At 35.5% G+C, this 27,428-nt stretch overlaps 1 protein-coding gene across 5 annotated transcripts in view; it reads left to right on the forward strand.

Annotated features, from left to right (window-relative positions):
- Positions 1–27,428, forward strand: part of RIT2 (Ras like without CAAX 2) — a 207,765-nt gene that overhangs the window by 15,391 nt on the left and 164,946 nt on the right. Inside the window, exon 1 of one of the 5 annotated variants that reach the window (XM_085567497.1) lies at positions 308–1,245. The exons of the other annotated variants lie outside the window; for them this stretch is intronic. The gene's annotated coding sequence lies outside the window, so the exon portion shown is untranslated. Of the gene's footprint in view, positions 1–307; positions 1,246–27,428 lie in introns of those variants that run through there. 5 annotated transcript variants of the gene reach the window in all.

Below are 27,428 nucleotides of genomic sequence, written 5' to 3' on the forward strand. Positions count from 1 at the left end.
TTACGGAATTACTAGTGGATTGATCACAACCAACATCCAAAAGCAATTATGGTGGATTGATCCAGCTAGACTCATTCCCCAGTCCTACAGGGAGGGAGGGAGGGAGGGAGGAAGGAAGGGAGGAAGGAAGAAAGGAAGGAAGGGAGGGAGGAAGGAAGGAAGGAAGGAAGGAAGGAAGGAAGGAAGGAAGGAAGGAAGGAAGGAAGGAAGGAAGGAAGGAAGGAAGGAAGGAAGGAAGGAGGAAGGGAGGGAGGGAAGGGAGGGAGGGAAGGGAGGGAGAGAGGGAAGGGAGGGAGAGAGGGAGAGAGGAAGGGGAAGAAAGAAAGGCTTGTGACTTGAGATATCAGTTAAAGAGCTGAAACAAAAGCTGTGAATACAAGCAAATTTAAGAATTTATTTGCTAATTCTCACTGTGAGCAGTTTTTTATCCTTTTCCTGTAAATCAGTGTCTTGGCTCACATAGTGGCTGCTCAGGAATACACATGCCATAACCATGAATGATTCTGCTTCTTTCTGCTTTCTTTGAGTTTTTATTACTGAGTACAATATCATTTGATATGAATATCTCTGTAATCAGTTCAGATCAGCTGTCTACCTGTGTGTCCCCACAGGTTCTTGACTACTCCTGCTGGATGCACAGTGGGAAAAAGGGAAAGACTTTATATGATACAGAACAGTTCCTCAATGACCAAAACATTGGTGAATTATCAACACTGGTTAAGTCACAGAACCAAAATCTGCCTCCATAGGGGCTGCTGTGAGGAAAATTAACTTCACTACAGCCACCTCCAGTACACAAATTTATAGCATGAAAAGGAGTAAAGGAAATGTGGGACTTTTTTGTAGCTTGAGTCTATAATATCATAACTAACTGTACATTAGTACTGACATGCTCTTCTGTTTTGTTGAAAAGTTGGAGGCCACAAATCCTTTGGGAACCAGCATTATTTTCCTTCTCTTTCTTCCTTGTTTATAACTTGACTGGTTTTTAAAATTTTTTTGTAGGAACATGATAGTTTGAAACTGACCACTGTTGGCATGGAGGTATTTATCCTATACACCTTTACGTGTATGTTTTTTTCTGGAGGTCATTTGACATATCTTCTGTCCAGCTGTGTTTCTGGGGAGCACCACCACTGAATCCAGCTGAGTCTTATGGTCAAGTACTGAGGTATTTACATAGTATTTGCATTGTTTTCCACAGAGGAGGAAGCCTATGGCACAGCACTTTGCAGCTGAAATGAGGTTAGTGCATTTAATCATAATTAAATTGTCATTGCCAAGTGGTGTGTCAGCAACACCAACATTCTTTTACCATTTCTAAAGTACCTATAGTTTCAAGGAAACTTAAATCTGATAGATTGTTTTCCTGGAAGGAATCTCTCCAAGCCCACAGTGACCAGGATTTCAGTCATCCTCCACAGAAGGCCTTTAATTTCAGTTTCTCTATACAGCACCATATTTCCAGGTCAGTCTGGGAAGCCAAACTACTTTTGAAGCTCAGGACTATTCAAGTCAGCTGTTCTATAAAAGCTGAGGAGGTCTGGGCCAACATCAGCCATATGCAGCAACCAGACACAAAGCAGTGGGGCCAGTGGAATTGGCCAGCATCATTCCCCCTACAGAGCTGGTGGCATGTGGGACAGATCCCTCAATAGCAATGCTATTGCTCTCATCATCTCTGTGACACTGGATGCAGCACTCATTGTCCAAGTGATTTCTTGGGTTTTTCTGTTGTTTGGCTTTTATTGTTGTTTTTGTTTTTCTTTGTTGTTTGTTTGTTTGTTTTGTTTGTTTGTTTGTTTGTTTGTTTGGCCCAGTCATCACTTGGCCTTGTCAGCATTTTTGGCAAATTCTTAGATCTGTTCAGTGGTAGGGAGTGGTGATTCAGAACCACAGTAGTCAGTACTGAACAATAATCAGTAATCAGTGAACAATACCACAAAAATTATATATAAAACTAATCCCCCTTATTTTCTTCCCGATTTCATTTAATCTAATATAGTGCTTAAAACTGTAGATTGTGAGTGTATATTTGTGTTGTTTCCCCTGTCACTATGTTGGGCCATACTTATTTTTGAAAAATGCATATGTATTTGTTAATTTTTGGATATTAAAAAGATGAAGAAAGCTCAAGTGAAGTCCTGTCTAATGGTCCCTAGACAGCCATAAATCTTTGCTTAGATTTTAATTTGCAGTTTTTCTATTTATAAATGTGCCTCATTAATAAGGTCATCATTTACTTATAAATAAAAAAAATTAAGTTACATCATGTGGAGCAATCAAATCACTGGTATTGTGGCAGCCCGTGCATGTGCTGGTTGAATTGAGAAAGCTTTTGCAAACATAATTAATGAGTAAATGTAAATATCTTTCTGGTCTAAGCTTCCCAGTACCCTGACACTGTAACATGGGGCCACTTTGCTTTGATTATCCGATGGCAAATCTTGCACTGAAAGACAGAATCTTTACCTTTTCTATGATTTACATATTTTGTCCTATTTTTGTGGTTTAGTGTCCATCTCTCTGCTTCTGTTTCTCCTCAGTAAAATGAGACAAGAAGTATTTGCCTTCCTTTGCATGCAAGAAGCTCTCTGAACTTCAAATGCAAAATACCTCTTTAAAGCTGTTAAGTATTACATCTTTGCAGATGTTTCAGCCACAAGCTGCCATTATGTGCAGAATATTTCCATAACTGGTACCAGGTGACAAGTTCTTTCAGCTCCATCCAGATATACCACCTCAATAATCAAACTAAGAGATAATCCTAAATCCTAAAATAGATAAATTTTGTAAAGATGATACAACTAGGCATAATGGCTCAAGGTAAGAGAATCTACAAAACTCCCTGGTAAATTAAACAATCTGTAAAATCAGTATGTCTTCAAACAGAACTTTGAAGACAGTACACAGGTTTAAGTGAGTATTTATGCAGATATGGCTGTGAGGGTGGTGATACCCTGGCACAGGTTGCCCAGAGTAGCTGTGGTTGTTCCATCTCTGAAAGTGTCCAAGGCCAGGTTGGACAGGTCTGGGACCAACCTGGGATAGAGGAAGGTGTCCCTGCCCATGGCAGGGAGTGGAACTTCAAAGTCTCTTCCAACCCAATCTGTTATATAATTTTATAATACTCAGTTGCTGAAACTACTGGATTGTTGAACAGATATAGAGGCACAACTAGATACTTTTTGTCCATGTTTTGGGCAGGATCCAATTTTGTTCCTCTTCCCTGAGATTTTCTCCCAAACAGAAACTCCAGGAGACAAAATAATAGTTTATTTCAAACCTTGATGGTCTTATATATAGCACACCTCTTTAGGAGTTCAAGACTCAGGTGGGATTTACCAGAAACAAGCATTCAATAAATTCTACAGGGAGAAATTTGGATACTAAAGATAACTAATCCAGATAATATTCTGAATCCAGATGTCTAGGCTCTCTGAAGTTCATGGATTGAGGAGGGCAGTATTAGACACTTAATGCTTTCTATTATTTGAGATAAACCTGGATTAGTGAGCAATTGGGATGTAAAACTGTCAAAGGATAGCTGGGAATAGCCATAATTCAGCTCTGGGCAAGGGTGATTGATGTAATTGATGCCAAGAGTGTTGAAGATGATGAATTATAGCATTCAGTATCAGTTCCTATTATTGCAAAGTTTTAATAGTGCTTCCTCTTATTTATATAAGATGTATTTGATAGAAAAACTCATTTTTTTAATATATCTTCCCTCTATTAAAACCATCCATAGCTGTGGTGAAAAGAATGGCCTTGTTTAAATAGAAAATATATAGTGTACTCATCAGTGCGATATGTATCTTCCTTGGACCTTAATCCACTCAGTATGTGAAATTTTTCACTCCCTACCCTAAAGAGCTAGTTTATTTTAACTCCTGCAGACTGATGAATTTAACTTTGGAGTTCCCTAACACAGTAACCTTCAACATGCCTACAGGCAAAGATCGCAGTAATATTCTACTTTTATTAAAGTAAGTTATATTTATGAATTTTTTATTTTCAGCAAGGCAAGCAGTAAGCACTGGCTGTCCTACTGCAATCTTCTTTTCATATATTTTGTAAGGAAAACAATTTAGCTTTTACATATAGACAAAAAAGGGCATCAGTTATTTAGACAATCTTAATTTTCTTTGCAGAAGGCACCCTAGATTTTTGTAGATATTTTACAAAATGTATGTTACTGCAAATAGTTTTAGGGATGTCTTAAGAAAGAAGCAACATCACAAAGTACATCTCTGCAAGAAATATTTTTAATCTTAGGGTAGCTAGGTTTTACAGAAATGCAGGATTGAGGGCAGCTGACAGCTTGCAAGACTTTGCTTTTCTTGCATTCAGGCAGACAATTCTTATTAGACAGTTACTTGATATTCATAGTTTCACTGAAGCAAGTTAAGTCAACAGTTTCAAAATGATATCACCATATTTAGAGAGTTTGGTGAACAATGAGTCAGAGCTTTTGTGGAGCAGACATCTCTCCTAGCGTCAATATCACTTTGTGTGCCGTGCTCCTCACTTTTGCTGGCACTTGTTCTTGATTGATCTCTTGTTCTGCACCACTTGATTCATCATGGTCAGCAATCCACGGGCATGAAAAATTCATCCCGAGACAACAAATACTTTGTAGCCTATGATATTTCTTTCCCATGGGTTTCAAGACAATTAATTCCTCCAGAGAGCAGAAAACTTATGGATAATAGCAATTTCTGTGGTGAGAGCAAGCACAATTGTGTATCTCGGTTCCCTCACACAAGAATAAAGATAGCATGTTACAAAGATGAATTATCTAAATAATCAGAAAGTAATTCATCTGAGTGGGTGTGCAAAGGAATTTATTTCTTCCTTTATGCTAAGTACTGCTCAATACTGTGTACTAAATTTCCAGAAAGATGTATAGATCTATATCAACAGCAATTTTTTTGTAAGGAGACTTTATTTTTTAAACTCTGTATCATATTAGATAAATAAATTCCAATATGTCTTAGTGTTGCTATATCTTTATTTGTTAAATGCCTACTTGTCTGAGTCAAACTTAGTCTCTCACAAACATAATGGCCCTGTAAAGTGTACTTATCTCTAAACTTGCAGTTGACATCAACTTTTTCACCACAGCTTCCAATTAAAAAAAGCTGGGATAATATTCTGCCTTACACACGATGGAAAATCTGAAATGAAAACCATGAAATCTGCAACTATCAGGTGCAAGAGGTGAACAGAGAGCTCTTAAGTCACAGACCAAAGTCTTATCCCCGAGATAAACTTTCCTCTTTTAGAACGGGAGTAAAATTTACAAATCATTAGACCTAGAAAATGTGATATTTGATAAATGCTATCTGATGCCTTTTAGGTTATTTCTTGTAAAAGAAAGTGGCATCTGAAACAATCAAAGAGACAAATGAAGTGAGAACTTTGCATAAGAGACAGATGATATGTAATTTAAGCTACCAAGTGGCTGACTACAGTAATTGAGTTGAATAAATTGCTTTCCTCCACAAGCAACACAGTTGTCTGGCGCAATATGTGTAAACAGCTATGAACATGGGGTGGGGCTGTGCACTGAGCTGCATAACTGAGGTGAGGGAGCCCAAATCATGCACCTGCTTGTGCCTAGGCTCTCACCACCTCACCCCTTTGTTTGTTCTTCTCTCTGTCACCATTTATTCAGATTAAACAGATATATCTAGTCAATTTATTTTTTCTATTTTGTTAATATATGAATTTCCTCTTTACATTTCAAATGCTGTGTCATATTACAATTCCTGTGTCCCTGCAATATAGGGCATCTCTTTTTATATTATTTTGCCTTATACTAAATCCCTTATAGTTCCTGAGAGCTGACATTAGCCTGATGAGAGTAATTTATTGGAAAACAATCTTTACAGTTGCTTTGTATGTGTCTTCAGGGATTCAGCAGCTCCATTAGTGAGCACTGCAGGTCAATTCCAGTCGCTCCTGACCAGTGCTGTGGTTGTAAATGAGCTGTATTCCATTAAAATGTCAAAAGACATTCAGCAGGAACACATGTTTAGATGCAACTGGCCAATTCTTCAGGTGACTGGATTTGAAACTAGAATGACATCATGTCATTCTCTAATATATGGTAGTCTCCACGAAAGGAAAATCCTTGGCCACACCATTAAAATGGGTCATATAGATTGAGGTTCCTATCAGTTGATGTGTATTGGAAAGTCTGCCTGTGTCTGAAGATACTCTGTCTCTGTATTTTACTTCTGTCAGATCATTATTTGATCAAGTCAATTAATTTTCAGACTGTTTTTCATGCAGCACAGGACATGGGTTGTCCTCTTGACTGCCAGGGCTCACTGCTGGCTCATGCTGGACCAGCACTCCAAGTTCCCTTTCCCAGGACTGCTACTTGGCCACTCATCCCCAAGTTTATGCTTGTGTCCAGCATTACTCTGTCCCAGATGTGGAATCTGTCATTTGCTTTTGTTAAATTTCACAGAAGTGATGTTTGCCCAATGCTCGTGTCTATGTAGGTCCCTCTGCAGGCCTGTCATCCCTTAAGAAAGTCAGCCAAGAGGGATCTTCTAAGAATTCAATTTCCATTGCTCCTCAAGAGCCCATCTTGAAAAGCCAGTCATAAAAACTAAATGGATTTTAGTAGCAATTTGCTGAATATATTGCTCTCCCATCAGCTATTGGACAAACCCCAGGGATTTCCCTGACTTTTTTCTGTATCTCTTCTGGCCAGCTGTATCAGAACATGAAGTGCATAGCCAGACCTCAGGAGACAACAAGGCCCTCTAGAATGACAACAGCTTTGGGAAAAAACATCAGCATTTCTTCTTGACCCTTATCACCACATAAAGTGACTTAGCAGCAAACATACCTGGAATGAGATCAGGTGTTCAACAGCTTCAAAATATGCCTTTCCAGAAGGCTCCAAAGGAGAGAAATGGAAACCACCAAGCCTTTTCAAGATTCAAATAGGATGGAGACTGTCCCAAATCCCATTAAATACATTGATACAGCTATACTTGTGGCAAAGATTACTCCAAACAAAGTCCCTTTATGAGAGAAATTGCTACTGTCAAGTGTCTTGAAATATATAAAACCAAGATAAAGACCAATTTCTGTTAAATATTGTACATTTCAGATTTAATATGCAGTTGCTCCAAAAACAGCTCTTTACAAAAATCAATTCAGTAATTGCAAAATATGTAAAAACAAGCTGTGCACCTGCCTTCTCATTATCTACTTCAGGATAACAGGCTGTCAAAGGAAGGTAAAAAGAAACAAATTCTGGAGGTAGTTTTATTTAACAATAATCTAAGGAACCAACAATATGACACTCTGTGTTAAAAAATAAGTGGAAATGGTGACTGTCTTCTTGTAGATAGTCTGTGACTCGATGAGTCTGACTGAATGTTTGGTTGATTTTTCTTTCTGTTACATAAGACTATAGTTAACATGGTCCTCCAAAGCCAGCTGAAGATAGTGGCATGATTTATGATGACTTCATTGTACTGTGAAGAGAGGTGTAATCATCTCTCTGCACCAGAAGTTTCTACTGTACATTTTTAAGCATAACTAACCCTAATCTTCCCTCAGTTCCCAGAGTTTTTCCCAGGTAGTGATAAATACACAACAGAAATTTTACAGGATTTTCCTTTCTACACTGACATCAGATAGGGGTTGAGTTTCAGTTTTATGTGAAATTCAGTGTTCTTCGAAATGCTGTGTTATTCTTTTTGGTTGTGCAAAAATGTTGAAAAATCTCAGATTGTTATGAGTACTTTGAAATAATAAGTCTAAATTTTTTCCAGTTTGAGAATACACAAACACAGCAAAATGCCAATTCAGTCACTAAGAATTAATTTTGACATCTTATGTGATGAAAACCCACTTAATACTTTCAAAAAGTTTTAGACTCAGGTAGAGAAGAGTTTTCCTACTTAGAAAAGGACAGATCTCTATCTTAGCATTCATCTATCAAACAATCTTATTGCTTGTGATATTTAGTGCATGAGGAGGACAGAGCAAGTCCTACATTTCATATATGCAATATCTTGCTCTTGGGTTTAGGTATAAAAATATGCAGTTTACTTGAAGGAAGTTCTTAAGGGTGTAGTTGTGCAGTTACTGTCTTGGAGGAAAGGGATGATCTTTGTCCAATACCTAAATCTATGTTTGTCCTTATATCTGAAAAAACCTTGGAAAGCCATTTCTATTTATAGAACATAACCAAGGGCAGCAATTCCATAGAGAAAAAGAAATTAAATAAGTATTTAAATAATATGTCAATGGATAAATTTAATTACATTCTAATATCTGTTTTTTTAAAAACCTTTCTATAAACTAATGAGCCTTATGTGTTCAGAAGAGCAACTAAAGTGCTCATCTACAGAATAGTTTAATAACCTCCCACACTGAGAAGTTATTTGATATTAATTATTCTTTCAGTCTTAATATACAGATTTATTTGATGGAGAATAGGGTTATTTTCCAAAATGCTGGGAAAATATTTATAGCAGCAGCATCTAAAGAAAGCAGACCATCTATTATGCCATCTATTCAATTCTGATTTTGATAATAAAAAGTTAAACCACAGTAAGTATTTCAAAGAATAAAATGCCTAAATTATTTAGAGGAAACCAAACAGACTATTGTTCTAAAAGGTCTGGTCTTCTTCTCTATGAACATACACTTCTAATATCTCACATAGAACAAAAAAAAAAAAAGGCAGAGAGAGGAAAGACTGAACTAAATGCTGAATGGCAGCAGTAAGGAATAGCACATGGAGAGCTCACTGCCATTTCTATTCCAGATACATTTACATGTATTTATTTGGGATATCCTCGATTGACCCCTGTGTTTTTCATACATATGTAAGCCAAGTAAAGCATGAGGAAGAAAGGGAGTAATGCATTTAAGGTTTCTGCTGACAAGAAGCAACTTCTCATAGCTCTCCTAAATCCTAATCTACTCCTCTCTGTGCAGAACTTTCTCAATTGAGAAGACAGTCTCAATTGATTTGATTCTGACAATGAAATGTACAAAGGTAGAATGCAAACATCTGAAGAATCTTTAGTTATTGGGGAATATCAAGGCTCTCCTAGATGATGAGATTTAGGTTGAGTAAATTTTATCCATTTCATTCCCTGAATGTTTTGTGAGTGGTTCTTCAGTGTGCACTGAGTGTAAATTGTGCCTGTGACCCATTTTGAGTAATGGCGATGCACAAAACTGAAGAATGTTAAGTACCAGTTTTCTCAGACTGAAATAGTACCTACTGTTGAATCCTCCACTTGAGAGGTCTGAATTGAAGAACATGAAATCAGATGAAAAAAATCCTTTATTTTCAAGAGATTTTGTAACTGTTTAAAAAAGCACTACTGCACTGCTACATTCTTCTTATGCATTTTCAGAGTTGACAAAGACTTCTAAAATCCTTCCTGAACAGCCCATTTGCTGAGGTATGCTGAGTTTATGAATCACCAACGAATTTAGATGAGACTAAATTTCAGATCCAGTTACTTCAGAGAAGGTCCAGAAACTGATGTTTAAACAGATCTATTAAAAAGAAAACTGGAAAAATCTTTAGATGTTGGTAATGTATGTTTCTCCAGGGAAGTGAAGGTTTGGAGAGTTATAATTTGGGGCACAGCAAAAGTGACATTCAGGTCTGGATTCTCTGAAAATCAAAGTGAGGACTCCTGCTTAAGTTTATACTCAAAGACTGCTTTATGGAAAAAATGTAAGAGCCTTCAGGCTCTTTTAGAAACATTCTCTCCACAGGAAAACCTGTTCCTGCACAGCTTGTACATATACTGAGAAATAATAATAAGGCCAAGAACTCAAAAAAGCCAAGAACTGGAATAATAAATAATTTATGACACTTTTGATCTGATACTCAATATAATAAATTGAGGTGATTCCATAGAATTAAATGAATATGGAGTAGATCCTATGTTAGGGAAAGGCTTCAGACAGGGCAGCCATCATTAAAAATGATAGGATTAGTGAAACCTTCTTTGTTAGATCAGCTCAGCATCTAAACTGAGAAAAAAAAAGGATTTCTCTGTTTAAATAGAATACCTGAGCAAGTACCTATGACAGAAAGCAAAAAGGTACTTCCTATACTTCAACACAATAAATGGAATTTTTTACATGAATACTTTGTCTTTATGTTGCAAGGTAAGGGATAAGCATAAGCTAATCTAAGCTACATTTAACAAGCAATTATTTTAAAGAAATTGAATAATTTTTTATAAATGAAATGGTCAGTGATAGTTATTGCTGTGCTCTTAGGACCAGCCTGTCTTTCTTAAAAATGAATCTGCTCTTTGTGAGCCAGGAGCAATCATTATTTTCTGCTGATTTCAAGCTTCTGTTGGAGAGAGAGCTTTTAACACTCCATAGAGACATTGCAGAAGAAAATACCTTAATTAACAAAAAAACCTACTGTTAAACCAAAACTATATTAATTGACAGTGGGCAACCTTTGAAATATAGGGAAAACAGTAATTTTCTTTCTTATGATTTTCTCAAGCTTTTCTTCCTAGTCAAATATGCCATGGTCTCATTTTCATCCTTTGATTCAGACTTATCAAAGATGAAAATGACTCTTGTAAAAATCAAGAATTTTCTAATTGCCTTTCCACAATGCATTATCTTTTTATTTTAACAGTGTGCCAGAAGCTCAGAGCTACTGTAAAACTTCAGGTTTTCATTAGGGACTTGAAACCATTCTTTGCATTGTTTTTTAGGTGCAAAGAGGGTGATATTTCACTTCCCACTTGCTATTTTATCTCCTCATTGATAATTTAGCTTACTGGCAAAAATGCTTTACCTTCTGGCACGAGTAAGTGGCACAGAGCTCATTAATCTAGTGACTGGTATCTGGGACCCTTTGGCCCAGACCATAGCTGTGGACAGCTGTAAGCTCTTGGTGACTGAGAGCAGCTTTGCAGACCATGTTCTTTGCTGCTGAAGACTTCAGTGATGTATTTTCAGCAGAGCACGCAGATCTGTTGAAACAGTGCCTGAGCAGCATCTGTTGTCTTCAGGCACCTAAATTATTTATATGCCTTTTTAATTACATTTTTCTTTTGAAATGTCTTATCTTTATATGTGATGTAGAAGTGAGTATCTTTAACTGGCAACATTTAAATGCGGTTTTAACTTTCACAGTGTTATTATTTCTCCAGCTTTGTTTTTAGCTATAGCCTGTGTAACTGCAAGTCAATTGTAAAAGTATTTGTTAAAGGGACACATCTGCAAGAGACTCGAGCAATACTTTGGAACTAGACTGCATGATTTGTAATCAGTTGTCCATAAAATGAGTATAACTACAAAATGACACTGTTTTGAGCAGTATTCTGGTCTTGAATTCTTCTAAAATATTTTCCAAACAGAATAATGATACGAATTCATAATTCTGAATATTTCCTGAATAGGCAATACGTATCCAGATATCTGCTATATCACATCCAAAACCTGCTAATGAATCTTCAGGAATGAGGTTGTCTTAGGAAATAGGTTTGTTGCTAGGTGGTCATAAAATCACAGAATCATATAATCACAGAATGATCTAGATTGGAAGAGATCTTAAAGATCATGTAGGTCCAACTCCCCTGCCATGGGCAGGGACACCTTCCACTAGATCAGGGTGCTCTCTTTGGATATACTTCTTACTGTGAAGATTCTTAACATACATTAACAATTAAAAAAAAAAAAAATCCTACTCACTTTCTTGTAGGTGAGAAAGAAAAATAAAGGTATATAAAGGAAAACTTGTCTGTGGGTTTTACAGCTCTCAAGAGAAATGTGCTGTTTATCTTCATAGTAGACTTTGAGGAAGGAACTGGGGAACATATCACAATAGTCTTTAAACGATCTTTTAAATCTCACTAAATAGCAAATTTTATTTGCAGATGTATTTTTGAAATACATGTACATGGTTAAAATTGTATGATACTGCAGATGAGTCAAAATCTCCCTGTTTTGAGTCACTTAACCTCTCATCCTCATAACCAGCAATTCAGCAAAGTCTTTGTATTGCAGAAACTCGTATTTTTAGGTATGTTATTATGGTTTTAACTTCTTGTGATGTATATGGAGGTATTTGTTCACATTTTCAAGTCTTGGCCAAAAAACCCTGCAATTATCCTTAGCTTGTGTAGCTCAGTGGGACTGAAGATTTTACTTCTTTGATGTTGCATAGCTTGCCTTGTAATAAAAATGGTCATGCAATTTCTAATTGCATTGCACTTTACAACAATCAGATCAAAACCTAGAAGGAGAAGCCAGGAATAATTCTGTAAAATTGTTGCTCTGTAATCTCATTATTTTTTCACACTATTTTCTTCCTTCTGAGGTATTCTAAAGGAGCATCACTAACGCAGACTAATAACGTGCTAAGACAGGGACAGACTATAATTACACAGGGAGGAACACCTGGGCAAAAATGTAAAGTAAATCAGCTTACAGAGAGTAGTGTTCTTTGCTGTGCACAGAAGGGATATGTCTCTTTTGTCGACTCAGAAAGGGGAAATTCACCCATTCTTGAGGAAGAGGGAGGAAAGGAATCTCAGCTATGTGCAGCACACTAAACAGGGCAGATATTCCCAAACCCAGATCCTGCCTTGCCTGATCTAGCAGCCAACAGCCTTGTCTTGCAACCTTTCCTGAACAGATCATTAGGATCATTAATTAGGATCATTTTTTTGTGCTGGTGTGAATTTGGATGCCATAACTTTTATTTCTTCATTTACTTTTTGGACTTCACTGTTTATGCTGTGAGAAATCTAGAGTGGCATATTTTCAGCTTGGGCACTTATCCAAGACACATGCCATCTATCTTTGCACATGCTGCACTGCTAATACACAGGGAAAGCATTCCCTTAGATTGTTTGTAAATTGCTTCATTTTCCAGTTTGGTCTTTTCCTCCCAGCATGGCACTCCATGTTCGCTGTAATTCAGACAGCCCTGGGGTCCAATCACATTAATACACACAATAAAACTGACAGGCAAACAAATGCTGACCCATCAAACACAGCATGGTCAAAGATTCTATATATGCCAATCAATTGGATCAATGTGAAATGTTTCTATTTTTTTTTTTTTTTAATTATGCATTGACTGATGTGCTACATCATGGGAGAGTAATGATGGAGGGTAAAATTAATTTTCATTGGCATATGTCATCTTGTATTTCTATTTTAAATATTGAGGATATTTGTCAAAAGACATGCCTTCTTGTCACAGATTTTGTCATTTATTTATCACTAATGATCTTTAAGGCAAATTTGAAACTGGAACATAATTTTCACAATGAGGTTTACAGCCCCAAGATCTTGTACATGAACTTTGATACATAAAACCCAGGAATACCCTGGATTTATGATGTATGATACAAAATGGTTTGCATTAAAAATATGTTATTTCCTCATACTTTCCATGAAAAATCTAGCTTATTTCTTTAAGTTCATTAAATTCTCTTTATGTTATCCTATTTTGTAATAGTAGGCTTCCTGAAGTAAGTTTGGTTTTAAAACTCTACTTAAGACTGGTCATCTAACAGTCTTAGAGTCATCTAATTCCTTTCCTGGACAGCAAATATTTTTAATAAAGAGAGTTTATATAAAGAATATACATATTTGAGCAATCATGAAATCAGCAGGCAGTGAAAAATGTGTATTTCACTATACTCTTCATGAAGCCGACTGTAAAGCTATTCCTGGTATCTGGATGAACAAAATCCCATGTGTGTTCTGCATGAGACATGATTCACCTACCTCACAACATTTAAAGATTCCTGTATGTTCCTTGAATTTTCAGAAATCACTGGTCCAGCCATTCTATTTAAATGATTAAGTGTTGGATGGCATTGAACAGGTAAATCATAACATTGCAGAGATCTGTCTGCTCTGGAGTGTATTTCCTACTAATATTAAGTCACCTCTTCAAGTTTACTACCTCATCACGTGGCCAGTAAACTGATAATATGTCTGTATTCTTCTTTACCTGGGAGTTTGTACATCATGGTATCCAGCATTTTTGAAGTGGTTTTACCATGAAAATTATTATAAACATGTGAACTATTAGTCTTATAAATATCCACATTATGCTTACTTTAAAAATTAAAGCAAAATAACATGCAGAGGTATAATTTTTAATTCATTAAGTTCTTTATTTCAAAATATGTAAGAGCATGAATAAACTGAAGTAGGAAAAGCAGTCACTCTCAGGATCATGCACCTATCTTCTATAAATGCTTCAAGAAGTTCCGTGTTATCAGATCTCATGATGACAAGTATTCTTTCTGAAATAATATCTTGTTATTTAATTCATATGTCATGCTGAGTAAAATGGCATCATTTAGTAATGGGAGCTAAGAAAAGATTTATCTACAAAATTAGTGCATGTTGCTTAAAATGCTGAAGCAATGAAAAAAGAGAAAAAACATTAAAGAGAAAAAACATTTTAAATACCAAATTCATCCTAAAAGGCTGAAATATATCTTCATTGTACACACCTTCAAATATTCTCCAATTCAGTATTTAATACTTGAAATTTATGACCTTAAAATAAAGTCTTTTATAATCTTTTCTCAATGATTCAAAACAGTCTTGTAAATTTTCTTGTGGGATGAATTGTCCACAACTCAGAGCAGATACTCCAGACACATTCAACTATAACTGTATACTTGAATCCTACTGAAAAAAAAAAATCTTAAATATATGCTTTACTTTAACAAATAAATTACTTATTTATAACATCTGTACCAGAGATTCTTAGTAGGATTACATCTTGACAGCATACAGAATTGACCCAAACTTCAATCAGTTTTTACCACAGGTTTATGCCAAAGTTGCTTAGGTCCAGTGACTAGAGGACAAAACATTTAATTATTTCAAAAAGAATGAGAGAGAAAAATACCTAAACTATGTTTTTCCCAAAGTTTCAGTTTTGTATTGACAGCTTTTAACTAATTTTTTCCATTAAGGTTCTCCTCAGTTTTAACAGTTTTTGTCCTTTTCATCTTAAACACATCCATTAGTGCTGGCAACAGCTGTACCTCTATTTTCCAGAAAACAATTTGATAGAGTTTAAATTCTGTCTCATTTCACTTCTATTTCACTCATTTCACTTCTGTTATCTCTAAAGCCTCATCACAGTGTAGGACTTATCATTATTTTAAATTAATATTGGTAGTACATAATACATATATAAACACTTCCTTTGTTGGTTTCTTTGGGGTTATGGGAGGTTTTTTTTGTTCTTTTCTCTTTTTCCAATTTCCTCAGACAATAAAACGCCTCTCTAAAGATAAATATTTATAGCAAATTGTATCTAGGACAAGTCTTCCTAAATAGCCTAAATAATAGAGAAGGTATAACAAGAGAATGGAGGACAAAAAAGAAAAAAAGGAGAATTTAAGGCTAAGCGTGATAAACAGTGGCAATATTCCAGCAGCTGTTTATCTATTTCACTTAGGTAATTTCTTCAGCTGACATTATGGGAATATTTAAAATGTTAAGAATTGAAAGAAACAGGATATATGGCTTTTTGCACAGGATTTTACCTATGTGAAATTCACCTAACTTAAACATATAAAACACAGCTGTTTATAGCTAGTGCAATCTAAAGACCTTTACACCCACTGGAGAGAGTAGAAATTCCAAGACATGATTTAGCAATTGTGGAATAATGTAACTATGGCATCTTTTATTTTGTGACAGATACAATTATTGTCGTCAATTATTTTTAATATATTTTCATATATGTCACTGCAACAGTAGTCTCCTCCAAGTTTAAGAAAATCTCCTCTGCCCATCTATCTTGTACTATAAACTCAGCAGAGATTTACAGAATGCTTCCTGGTTGTTGGTGAATAAACTAAAAGTTTGGAGCACCTCTGTTGTGGAGAGAGGCTGAGAGCCGGGATTCTTCAGCTTCAAGAGTTGTACACTCTGGGAAGACCTTTTTGAGGCCTTTCTTTTAGGACATTTATAAGAAAAGACAGCGAGAGAATTTTGACTGAGACTGTTAAAGGATGAGGACTAACAGTTTGTATCAGAAAGAGTTAATTCAGAGCAGTACTTTCAAATAATTCTTTTATTATAAGTATGCTGGTACACTTGCACAGAGAAGCTCTGGCTGTGCCATCCCTGGAGGTATCCGAGGCCAGGTTAAACAGGGCTTGGAGAAACCTGGGACAGAGGAAGGCAGTGGCAGGATGTGGAACTCGTTGAGCTTTAAGGTCCCTTCCAGTCAAAACCATTATATGATACTTTGATTCTATGAAACTTAATGATGCACAAGCTGTAAAATCACAACTGCCACTGTTTATAGTGATTGCTGCCATGAAACATCACTCAAAGAAATATCATATTGACTTAGAGATTTTTATTATTAACTAGTAACAGGCCGCCCTGGCAAATGCTGTAATTTCAGATTTAAAAAAATTCCTTTATTCTTTGGATGCTGACATGTACAGCTATATTGGTGTCACCATTAAAACAACACAGAATTACAGACAATTTACCTGCACTGTGCCTGGGGTTGAAATAAAAGTGGTACGTCACTATTCAAAGCCTGTAAAGTACTAAAAATATGCCTACTTTAAATATGAAGTGTAGTTGTCTCGAAACCTTTTTAATTAGTTCCACAAAAGACTCATGAAGTAAGACTTCAGAGAACCTCTTGTATGAATATGAAAAAATGGCAGTCTGGACTATGTAGAGGATATTTCATGTCAGCAGATGGTATCTGAATATCAGATTTACATCTTTGTGTATTAGGTGAAATTTCAGGGTTAATTAATATATTCTTCCCAAAAGTCTGTAAATATTCCAAATACAAGAATCTTTAATTTGATCTAATTCACTATATTCTCAGATTATATATTATTCTATACAGTAATCAACATATTTCCAATATAAAAATAGCCAGAAGCTCAAATGTTAATTTTACAATTTCCCAGTTAATCAGGAAAGAAAAATAGCACTTTTCTACTAGATTTAACTTAAAATGTAATTTCATAAACTTTGACTTTTTCCTAATATTTTTCCTGAATCCCTTTTATCAGGAAATATAATAAGTAAATTAAACTGATTGAATGTGATATACATGCTGCCTTCTTAACAAAAAAAGATTGTGTCACACAAATTGTAATGGACTTCTGGCTGCATTCAGTGTACAATTTGTATGTTCTAGAGAATCATAAAGGAAGATGTGTTTATTTACCTGTGGTGCCTCAATAAATGTACTTTAATATTAATTTTAAGCATACAGTATAGATTTTTGTAGCAGTAGTCTCACTAAACAAAGACAAGTTTGTTTTTTAAGTTGTGCATTAATAGATTTTCATTGTGTCCATTTGATCCAACCTGAATATCACATGTTAAATGATCTTGACAGATAGAGGCTCAAATGGGGCATTATGGAATAAATGTGCAGAAATAAATGCAGAAATACATGGTCTGCAGCTTGGACTATAAATGTACATGTGTGTGTGTTTATATTTACATGTTCATGTGTGTCTCTACGAACAACTTTGTGCATGACTGTGTATATAAGCAACATTTTTCACCCTATGTTTAATATTTCTGTATGAAATGCAAAATTGGGCAGGTAAAACCATGATTTATTGTTGGATGATGCCACTTGCTGCTTATTCAGTATTCATCATTGCATGCAGTGTAAATTCAACCACAAGATTTATGCTAAGCAAAAACTTCAGATAATTAATGGAATGCTAAGCTTTGTCTATGTTTCTCAAATGTTAAAAAATACATAGATAAAAAATAAACAACATTCCTTCTCTGAGTTACTTCTATGCAATGTTCATCTCATACACTTATTTTAGCAATAGTTATTTTTAAAGCAGTTAAAATAAGTGGAGTATTTTTCATTTGATTCTGGGTGAAACTCAAGCTGTTGTCACCCAAAGTTCCACAACAACTTTTAGGAAGCATGGATTTGTGGTAAGGGGTAAGAAATAAGAGTTGTCTCCCACTTATAGTCATCCTCTTTTGTCTAGCTGGGTGTTTTATGTGCCTGAGCATTATACTGGTAAAACTGGGGGAAAAAGCTCTTCGGAAGAACTGTGAGATAACATTAATTTCTATGTAAGCAGTGGAAATTCAGCTCCTTACTGGTGTCTAGGATGCAGTTCCTTTGTGACTTCTTCAAGGCATGAAACTAATCACAAGAGACCGTTGTTGAAATGCAAGGGAAATGTGATGACATCATTAAATAAAATGAGCTACAAAATTCTGAATTAAATTTTATCCAGAGAAGAATCTTGAATAGACATTTAAGCAATTAGTTTGGGTAAAGGTGAGGATCAGTGCAGGATTAATTGTTTAAGGTTTTTATAACCCCTAAGTTAGTGCACCCTCATCACAAGTCTATTATAATGAGAGACATGAAATTTACTGTAACTTGTTTCTTCCCAGAAATGGCCCAGCCATTGGTGCTGGGCCAGATGGTGATTCTCCATTTTTGGCAGTGCTCTGAGGTTCAGGGTGTTGCTGTATTGTTTGCTGTGCTCAGATGGCTCATGACACTAAATTCTAAAAATTGTGTGTAAGCTGCTGCACCTGTTCTGAAGGCAAAGTCACCTGCTGCAGGTTCTTCTGATTCAAAACCTAGCAGTTGCAGGCAGCTGTGACATTTGGGGTGTTCCTTGAGCACAAACATCTGCCTTATCAAACATCTGCACCCAAGATACTGAAATGAGTGTTCTCTTTAGGACTGTGGGTATGACCCAAGGACCACTTTAAACTGGCTTCAGTGAACATCAGATGGAGACCAGAAGACAAAAGACAAATTTGAAAGTCATTCAGCTCTAGGACTGAACACAGATGTTGATATGTATATTCTAGTCTAGGCAAAGACTAGATTTGCAGGGTCTCTCCCTAGTATAAGAATGAATAGAAATTCATGAAAATAAATATTAAAAAAAAAAAAAACAAAAAACCCCAAAACAAAACAGAAAAAACAGTCATAAAGAACTCATAAAGATGAACCAACTCACCCATTGAAACATTTGCATTTGTAGATAATAGATTCATAATATTACACTACATCATGACGTCTTGGAACTTTTGACTGCTTTATGCAAACAGACCTCAAAAATTGTCTGAGATTTCCCCCTAACTAAGCCAAATGTCTGCTTCAAACTGCTATCTTGTACATATTTGGGCTGTACTGCATACATGGTTTGTTTAATTTTGTTGTTATTTATAGCTGGGAAATTAAACTCAAGCTGTAATTTAAAAGAACAGGTAGTCTGGCAGCAGAGATACACCCACCTAAAATAAATAAATCCCCTGCTGTAGCTTGTAATATCATTACTTCAGCATTTCAGTGGCCTACAAGTCTTTATTAAAGAGTTTGGTCAGATCCTTCCAGCTCCCCAAAACTCAGGACTTTTATCATCAAAGCCAAGGAGTGCAGAATCAGAACCTCCCTTTCAGAGAAATAACTTCAAAATTCCTAATGGTTATTGCTGACCTTGCTGTTTATTAAGGAAATGTGCCTTTACTTGCTGCCCCTAAATGATTTTTTATCTGACTAATAGCAGCTTCACCTTTTTTAGGAAAAGAAAATTACTGTGGTGATAACAGGGAAGTGTGTAGGTCTATTAGGAAGGAAAATCCTGGACGTAAAGGTGACAGCTTTACGGCACCAGTCCCTGTGTTATTTACAGTAACTCATTTTGTATCTAGTGTTTCATATTGGGGAAGTCAAGGGCTGGAGCTGTTTGTTATTTATGCCAACCCGGTCAGGGGAATGGGGGTATCCAAGGGGGCAGAAAATAGGTCTGTTGATTAGAGCAGTAAATTAGGGGAAGGCAGAAAGACAAAGAAGAATTACTGGATTCCACAGACATGCATAAACATTTCATGTGGTTTGCTTCTTGTTACTTGGCTTCCCTGTAAACTGTGAGCCAGATGTCTTTAAGGTAATAATAAAGCTTCCCTTGTCATCCCACTCCCTGGGTTATTTATCTCTCTGGTTTTGTCAGACCTTCTGTATGTTTGACCTTTGCTATGGTTAAAAAACAAGGAGTTGTTTAGTTCAGAGTGTTAAAACTGCCAGGGAGGCAAAACTATCCTCAGTACAGCTGCATAACCACTTGTTTTTGACCTAGGTGAAAAGGAAACACATATGTGGGAGGTAAATTTATCTTTTTATTCTACCACACTGGATTTAGCTCTTCAAAAAATACCCTGAGAGATCACTGGTCTCCATGTACCACTTCAGAGACCATCACAAAGCAGTCTTCCTGAGCAGTAAGTTCTCAGGGGATTTTACAAAGTTCTGTTTTCTTTCATGATATATTTTGTCTATATTGTTTCAGCAAATAAAAGTTAAAAAAATGAAAGTTTCAAGTCAGTCAACATATTAACCAATTACCAAGATGACATGCAAGTCTTGTAGCATATTTAGTTTCTTCAGAAATTTTATTTCTCAAAATATTTATTTACTAATTTCATATATAAATATTTTAAAAGTCACAAATGTATTGCACAGATTTCACTATTTATTCTTTAAATACATTGTTTTAATAACATCTGTCTAAATATCTAAATATCTGAATTTCTCTGGAATAGTTTTTGGTTTGATTTGATTTTCAATCTTGCACCTTTCTACTAACTCAAAATTATTCTAAAAGAATTCACTGAGGTTTGCTAAATTTTGCAAATTAGCAGATTATACCCAATTCTGAAAATTCACATGAGCATAATTTTGTCTTTAAACATACAAATAGCTTCATTGCCTTTAAAGTAAAGTAAATGCTCCAGTTTCAACTTCAAAAGCATATATGATTAGAGGTAGCAACGAACATGCTTTATGAAATTACACATTTTGATGTACTGATGGTAACTATAATTTTGTTTAATTCACTTCTATTATTTGCTCTTTTTGCTTTATTTCTGCTTTCTTGACTTTTTGTGTCTGCTTTACGGATATCTTTGACAATTTTAAAAGCATTTAAAGACCTCACATGAAGTTATTTTTCAAAAGTTATATCAGAGTAAGGAGAAAAATTTTCCAAATGATTTTGAAGAGATAAATTTATCACACAGAAAATAAGGCAAATTCACATGAACAACCACTTGTGCTATGAAACTCTCCTTAGCTCCTACAGGGTGAGGCATCTAACAAGTTGCATCACTCTGATGAGAAACTGGAATGTGAAACCATTTTGTAGGTATCTTCTTTTTTCCTCCCAGAAAATACTCATTAGTCTCTTTCTTTCTCCCACTTCCTCTCTCTCTCACTCCCTCTCTCTCTCTGTATTTATCTATCTCTCTATATATATGTTTGTGTCAATTCTCTCATTGTTAGAAAATTTCTGAAGAAAAATAAAATCTACTGAATGAAATTACATAGCTGAGAATAAAGATCTCCCCAATACCACTGACAGCTCTTGCTCTGGTTTGGTAATTAAGTTAAATCAGTCAATCAGTCAATTTGCAACTGGTGGCAATAAATTGAACATGGCTCATATATTCTATGTTTGCTTGAGTTTCACCTAAGCACAGATTTGAAGATCCTGTATAATTGAAGCTCTTTTTTTATGTCTTGGCTAAAGGAGTTAGATGAGCTCTAGATCTGAAAGTTTATAAAAATTTCTTTCTTTGCAAGAAAAGATATTTTTCAATTTAAGAAATAATCAGGACTTGATTTTTTTCCTAAAAAATATTCAAACAGAAAGTTGTGTTTAATATTGCTTCTTTCTTTCTCCCTTTATAAAAAGATCTTTATTTTGACACATGAAATCATACATGCATCAAAGGAAAGTTATAGGTAATAATTGTATTAATTTGCAAAATGTAAAGACAAATAATCAGAGTTATATGTAGAAAAAAGAGACATTTCAGCCTAAATTGAAAGGTTTGACACTAACTCAGAGTCACAATTTCACTCATTATGGTTTATTTTGAAGATATTTAAATGCACCTGCTGAAGGACATGGTGGAAAGAGCATTGCACAAGTGAAAACTCACATGAAATGCCACCTAATATCAATGGAGAAGCTCACAGTAATTTCTGAGTATCTTGGTTTATATCCTTCAAAACTTTTATGCAACTTTTATCTCTCAAAGAAAGAGGTTCCAAGCCTATCATGCATGCCATGTAAAACTGAAGCAAAACCTCTAGTGAAAGACATACTGCAGAAGAAAAAATATATTTTCACTAGAAAATGGACCAAGATTATTCATTCTATTCTACAGTGAGTGCTGCAGAATATATATTCTCTGAATCAGAAAAGAGAAATGCAAAAAATAGATTGTTCAATGGATTTGATTTGGCACTAAAATTGTGTTCAGGTTATAGAATGTAGTGACCTCATAGTTAGGTATTAAAAACCAGGCTTAATATCCAGATATTTTTGCTTACTTCCTTTTGATTGAATGACTTTATTTTCCACTTATAAATACTTGCCATTCAGCCAAAGACTTTGCTGACTAAAACAGTGATGATGGATGAATCATTCTGTCACATCTATATCACTGTAACTTTGAAAAAGACCTGATTCTCCCCTTTTCTGGTAACTGAGCTGAGTCATTTCTGAATCAGCATAGCACAATGTCCTCATACTGTTAGCATGCAGAGTACTTCAATATCATCTTACTCATTGGGCCCCTAAAAGTCCTCCTAAGTACCTTTATATATATATATATATATATATATATATATGTATGTATGTATGTATGTATTTTTATATTTAAGGAAACTTTTCCAGTTGTTGCAACCTAAAGATATGTGGTGTTTTTGTGTTTAAGATAGTCATAAGTTTGTCAGGGTGTTTAAAAAGTTCCTCTGTGGTTTTCAGCTGCCAAATCATGATTTTTAGGGAGAGGAGTTATGATGCCTCTGCACGACCAAGACAAAATTTTAGTGTTATAATTACTATAAATACTCAGAAAACATAAACCCTAGTCTTACAATGGGGCAGATGAAATGAATTTCCTGACCCTGGGGGAAAATTATTTTTGTTAAGGAGATTTGGTTGCCGAACAAGTTTCCACAGTAATTAGGAAAATCCAGAAATGGCTACATATATCCTTCTTTTATGGCCTTTTATGAACAAAAAGTTAATTTTGATTCTAAGGATTGATTTCAAAGTTCAAAAATGTTTTTTATTCATCCATCTCACCCCAATATATTGTGTTTAAAATTAAATTTCAGAAATCCTGAATAGAATTTTCCTTCTAATGTAAATATCATGACTTGTATCGGTACATTGTATTTGTTTGGGAAGAGTGGGAAGATTTGGGATATTGTTTCAGTTTGGCTTGGTCAGTCAGTTTTGTGTTTGTGTTTTTTTACCTGCTGCAGGTTTTTCATGGAAAGGTCTTAGGGTCACCAAATAGGGCTTCTGCCAGCCATCAAGTGAAGGTGATATATATTGCACCATAAACCCCTGAGACACCTTGTTCATGCCAGAATAAATGACACCAAGAGCAGAGAGTGCTTTACAAATCACACAAAATTGAGTTTATCCCAGAAGAATGAAAGTCTAAAACTCAGCCTTTTTGATGCCTAAGCGTTCCTGGGTCATGAGTCAACTCCTTCCAGCTGTAGAGAAAAAAATAAAAAACAGCTTCTCAAGTCTTTCCATGTTGCTTATATTGAGAGTTTTAACATTTCTTATTCACACTGAGGATACAAGACTGAATAGGATAATGTAGGTTTTCTCTGTGAAATTACAATCAACCCTCAAACTTTTTGTGTGTGCTTTGCAGCTTTCTGACCTTTTCAGTGGCACACTAATGCTGTAATAAATCTCTTCTTTTAGTGCCTGAAGTGCTACCTTTCGCCCTCAAACATGTCTGGCAACTGTGCCTGCTGTCAATATATCACCATGTAATGTAGCTTGTACATGTGTCAAGCCATGTGAATGTGCTTTTGGCAGATGTCAACTTCCAGCCAAGTTTGTACTCAGAGAGGAGGAAGAAAATGAGAGGCCTCATTTAACCTTTTCATCATTGTTCTTTGTAGTCTTTTGATCTCTATCACTAACTTGAATGTCTCATGCAAAATGGTTGATCTCATGCCTCCTGCCTCCATTCCTCCACATAATTTCATGTTGGAGGGATTGGTTAAGTTTGTTCTGAAAAATTTCATGGTTTTGCTAAGTTGATTTTAGGTGAACAGTTAAGAAATGCATTCACAGCCAAATTTTACATAGCAGTCCCATAAATCTCAGAGCTTCCTGTCCATGTTAGTGTTGCCTCGGTTTTCTTGCAGGTTTGGAAATTGAAGCAGAAAAGATGCTGGTGATAATCAAAGGATAGAGAGCTGGTAACAGTGTCAAAATCTTAAAATACCTCTTCCCAAATTCACACAATCACATAAAACTTCCTCAGGAGTTTTTCAGTGATTGCTATGTAAAATGAAAGTAACAGAAAGCATAAGGGTCAGTATTGTCCTCTGAGATAGCTCATTATTTCCCATTGGTTTGTCTCCAAATTACCTGCAGTTTTCTGGATCTAGAAAGTCACTTCCTGATTAACTTCAGCCTCTGAAATATTTAGATGTTAAGATATTATATTTCTTTCTATGTCCTTAAAATATTAAAGCTACTGTTTAGAACTGTAGGATGTCTATTACAGCAAGTCTAAAACTCCAGGACCAGCTTGGATGGGATTTTGCGATACCTGATCTAGTGAGAAGTGACCCTGCCCATGGCAGGGTGTTGGTCTTTGAAATCCTTTTAAGCCAAATTTTTTCTCTGACTCTATGAATATTGTTACCTTCGTAGTTATTTTCTCTGCATAATCATATTCTAAATTACAACACAGAAGTTCTCCTCCATTCAGAACATCTAATTTTCCTCATTTCTAGGCTTTCTCAATGGTTTGATTTGTTTTTTGGGAAGCAGTTCATAATTACCAGGCTTTTCAATTTGGACGTGTTCAGGTGTGGATGCAGGGGGAATAAATTGAGGAGCCTCACCTTTCCCTGATCTTACACAAACATTTTCAGTACAGTAGCAAGGGCATTAAGAACTCATGTTGGCGCAAGAGTTAATGTGGCAGGTTTGACTTTGTTGTGAAGTGCTGCCTAATTAGCTGAGAGAGAAAACATCTGAGATATGGCAAGTAAAATATCTTGAGTACAAAGTCACTTCAGCAGTGAGGAATACTTTTCCACTCATATAGTGCGCATGATGTGGTTTTTAGCTCCACTGAGATAAATAACACCACTAAGAGAAAAGTAAATTGAAATATATGAGTAGGAAATAAATTATAGAGGATAACATTCTGGGAATAATCAAATGTTTTTGAGAAATTGAAATATTTGTTGGGATTTTAACAATACTCTGGAGTCAGTTTTCTGACTTAAGATGCATCTTCAGAAATGCTTCCTTCTTTGTTTGTCTACTTCCTTTAAATATAATTTGACCACTATGGTTATTAACAGAAAAAAATGTGTCACATATTGAAGAATGAGAGAATTTCTGATAAAAATACAATATTTGAGATTTTGTTTACATTTTCATTGAGAAAGAAAGCCAGCATATTAAGTTACCTTAATAAACAGAAATGAAAATATAATTGTGAAAGTGATAAAAAATTATCTATAAATCATATTAATTTATAGTGGAAGGGTAAATATATGTAATTTATTATAAAATATATAATGGTAGTGTTAATAAATCCATTTCATACTTTCTAAAATGTTGATGCCATTGATCCAAAACAGTAAATTTTCCTTTATTTAGTACAGTTTTCTATCTTGAATTTCATCTAAACCAAGTTTCTCACAGTAAAGTATTTTAATTTTAATGGTAGTTATATCAGCAACAGAAAACAAGATCATAACTTTAATCATCAACAACACTCATTACTCTCTACAACTGCCTTGAGTGGAGGTTGGAACCAGGTGGAGGTCAATATCTTCTCCCAGATAACAAGAAGAAATGGACTGATATTGTGCCAGAGAAGGGTTAGGTGGAGTATTAGGGAAAAAAATTCTTTACTAAAAGATTTGTAAAGCATTTGCACAGGCTACCCAAGGCAGCATTGGAGTCCTCATCTCTGAGGGACTTAAAAGCCATGAGGATGTGACACTTGGTGCCTGGGTAGTACTGGGTGAGTCGCTGGGCTTGGAGGTCCTTTCCAGCCTAAAGAATTTCCTGGTTCTATAAACTTTCAACAAGAAACCTGAGTGTTTGAGAGAGGCACAAAAGGTTATAGTTCAGATCAACATGGGTAGATAAGCACCTAAAGCTTGTTCAGTCAAAGGGAATTAGCTGCCAACAGTATCTGTGAATCTGGATGTTATCCTCAATTTACTATAAATGATACATTGAGAAAAGCTGGCACTGGAAAGAAAAGAATGAATAAAAACCTAATCTCTGCTTTAACCCTGAGTAAGATTTCTGTGAGGACTTAAATGGAAGAGTTGTGTCTTCCTCTTTGATGTGTCATCAATTTTCCAGACCACAGGTTTGATGATCAGAAAAGTTGATACCACATTACAGAACAGCAGCTACTCTCTCCCACTCACAAGAAAATACAGCTGCTGTCACTGCCAATTCCTCACTGCTTGATGTATGGGGTATAATTTCATGTGGAAGGTAGCACAGGAACTAACCACTAGTTTATGTTAGGAAACCTGCAAACAACTTCAATTTGCCACTACCTGAAACAGCAGCAAACCAAGCCTGAGCATCTCAAGTTATCATTACAGGGAAATGTCAACAGTTAAAAAAAGAATGGGAGAGAAATAAATATGGTTGCTGAGAGGGTGGTGTTTTTTTTTTTTTCCCATTTAATAAAATGACTTTATCTTTCTTTGAAAGTGTTTTTCTCAGTGAAGCTGAGGCTGAGTAGCAGCAAGCCAGAGCCCCACTGTATGAAGAACGACCCTATATTTCTCTTGTTTGCTGTATTCCCTTTTTAATAATGAGATTTCTCCATTTACTTTAATTGAAATGTGTCTATCTGCAATGGTTCAAGATCAGTTCTATTCTTCTCTGAAATAATATGTGAAAATTTAGTCTTTCTAGCTTTATTTAATGTACTCAGCTTTAAAAATCCCATTATCCTGGATCTTGCTTTAAAACCTATTTAAGTCATTATATTTTGGATTGCTCACTAATGGAAGGCTTAAGTTGCCATTGGGTTTGCTAACTGAAGAACAGTAGAAGACACATTAAGTTTTCTTTCTGATGGAAGAAACACAGCAGGAAAATGCACTAATGGTAGCATTTACCAGCAGTAATTTCTGTTTATTAAGGCATCTTGTCAAGTCACATAAGCTAAGCAGGGTAGGGAATGTTCGGTATTTTTGTGGTAGAATTTCTGGGAAGGGATGAGGGATACACTATGGAGGAAATGGTTTGTAAGTGGTAGCAATCTTCCTTATCATTCTCATTAATTTGTATCATATTATGATGATGTCTCTTATG

This window comes from Lonchura striata, chromosome Z (genome assembly GCF_050655825.1).
Source record: "Lonchura striata isolate lonStrDom1 chromosome Z, ASM5065582v1, whole genome shotgun sequence".
Classification (NCBI taxonomy): Eukaryota; Metazoa; Chordata; class Aves; order Passeriformes; family Estrildidae; genus Lonchura; species Lonchura striata.